Source organism: Aplysia californica, unplaced genomic scaffold (assembly GCF_000002075.1).
Source record: "Aplysia californica isolate F4 #8 unplaced genomic scaffold, AplCal3.0 scaffold01554, whole genome shotgun sequence".
Taxonomy (NCBI): Eukaryota; Metazoa; Mollusca; class Gastropoda; order Aplysiida; family Aplysiidae; genus Aplysia; species Aplysia californica.
Window position 1 is genome coordinate 13,398 of NW_004798824.1, and position 2,437 is coordinate 15,834.

General features: G+C 41.4%; 1 protein-coding gene across 1 annotated transcript in view; it reads left to right on the top strand.

Moving 5' to 3' along the window:
• The window catches only part of LOC118479048 (N66 matrix protein-like), a 45,088-nt gene that overhangs the window by 2,254 nt on the left and 40,397 nt on the right, over positions 1-2,437 (top strand). The window lies entirely within an intron of this gene.

Consider the following 2,437-nt stretch of genomic DNA (forward strand, 5'->3'; position numbering starts at 1 on the left):
TCTCTCTCTCTCTCTCTCTCTCTCTCTCTCTCTCTCTCTCTCTCTCTCTCTTTCTCTCTTTCTCTTTCGCTCTCTCCAATCTTACGACCCTTTTCGATGGACCGTTGTCATAATTATTCATCTTTCTTTCTTAGGCTAGTATAATAATATTTCCCAACTATACACCCCTCGTGAGCACTTCAACTTGCAAAGTATTAGATTTATCTTGATCAAGCTCATGGAAAAGGTAGGGACGTCTGTTGACTGTTCATAGAGGAAACAAAGAGGTATCTCAATTCTCAGGTGTATGCGTGGCTTAAGTGACAGAACAAAACCTTGTTTTCCTCCTTTAAAACGTTTTCGTGAGAGTTATAATGGCAATAATGTTGGCTTTGCTGTCTAACAACGCTGATCAACATACATGATCCATAATGTCACATTTTCTCGAAAGAGTGTTTCAACCTTGATGATCAAAGATGTATTGGGGGCTCCCGTGGCCTAGAGGTTTAGGTGTTCGCTTCTCATTCAAAGGTCCCGGATTCGAATTCGGGTAGCCACCGAAACATTTTTTTCTCTATAATTGTCTCCTTTCACCTCCTTTCCTGTTCTCTAGCAATGTTCTGTCGTCTGCTTTCGTCTCCATTTTCTGCCCCCACCCTCTCACCTCCTTTGCCCTCTCCACTGGGCTTCTGAATCTTTCTGCAGCCTTTCTACAGCTATTTTTTGGCTCCTTCTTACTGTTGTCTATCCACTACATCACTGATCTTGTGGTAGGAAAGATCTACACCTAGCCTTCTTGGACAAGGGCGAAAATTTTCGGAGGTCTTGTATGCAAGTTGCGCACGTTAAAGATCCACTTGCGGTAAAAACTTTTAAAGAGTAGACCCAGGCCTCCACCCTGGCAAAATTCAAAATTTCCTACCAACTTAAAATGCTTGGTATGCCCCACGCCCTCGTATGACCTTATCTAGTTGCGATCGCCCTTAAAATGCGTAAAACAAAAAAGATTTGTTCATGTTATAGTATGTTGTTTGGGGTTAAAGGGAGGGATGAATAATATCAAAATGTGCAACGCCTCTTAAAGATGAAGTGTGCCAGACAAAACAGTCCAAGAAAACAAATCAATTATTTTAGAAAATAAAAAGGACAGCATCCAGAATAGCTCCAGGAGAGGTTCATTCGAGAATTCTCATTATTTGAAGAAATCAGTTCTCTTGTTCATAAAATCAAATAATTTGTGGTGGGCCACGGTTTCATACTGTAAGATACGCGATCGCCACTTTTAGAACCATGAAGGCTTATTATAGTAATGAAAATCTGATAAACAACGGTTATTTCATCTGCGTGCCAGTTTTAGCGGGTTATTCTTACCTCATAAATACGCGGAACCAAATTGGAGCATCGTTTAGATTGGACCTCTTTATGCCTATAATTGGGTGTGGAAACGATGGCATGCTCATTAACACATTCCACGTGCAACAAAATTGATTTTACAGCTGCCGTAAATCAATGGTTTCCTCGCTCGTCGTAGTCATAGGGTACGTTGCAGTGAGTTACGAGTTTGTTTTGCCAGATAAAAGGTAGGGATTGTGGTGCGTGGTTGCCGGATGCTCTAGTGTGGTATGATTTCTATCCTCCTTTTCTCTCCTTCTTTTTTGTGTTTGTTACTCTCTTGTAACACCCCTAATCTTTGGGAACTTATGTGACATTATTGTGTTGGAAGTGCTGTGAAACTTTTACCAGATTTAAAACTGAAGAGATTCTGATTCGAGTTTTACCTGAACGATTTTTATCGTTTTTCGAGGACCATTTCCTCTGATCCGTTTTCCTGATGGGACGCCCAAAAGCTCTAACTTTAAAATGAGTTGCAGTGTGTCTTCAGTAGGACTCCGGGCTTTAACAACAACAAGAAAAAGGGCTCTAAAATCAGTAAAACAAAACAACAGCGTCAGCAACAGCAAAAAAACACCCCAGCATTAGCGGCAGCAAAAACAATAGAATGCAATAAGCAGCAAAACAGCAACAGCAAGCCATAATTTCATGCTGTTCTTTTTTGTTGCAATATACAACAATAGAGCCCTTAGAAAAACAATGTTCAGTCCGGTGAAGCCATAGACATTGTCTGCTTATTGAGATTTTGCAAAGATGCCACCGAACACAACACGGCTGCCTTGTCGAGCCACTGATGGACTGTCGTGCTTTGTCAAAGAATAAACATCTGATGAATATTGGTCTCGATAGTGGTTTGTCAAAGAGTAATCTGATAAATGTTATTTATGAGACACGTTTGTGTACTTACTTATTACCCATTACGCCATCTGGCGTTTAGGGCAGCAACAAAGGATCTCCAGCTCTGTCTGTTTTGGGCCATGCTGATTCCAGGACTTCATTTCAGACTCTACTGTGCGTCTCCGGGTCACTTTGGGTCTGCCCCTTTTGTGACGTCCTTCGGGTGTCC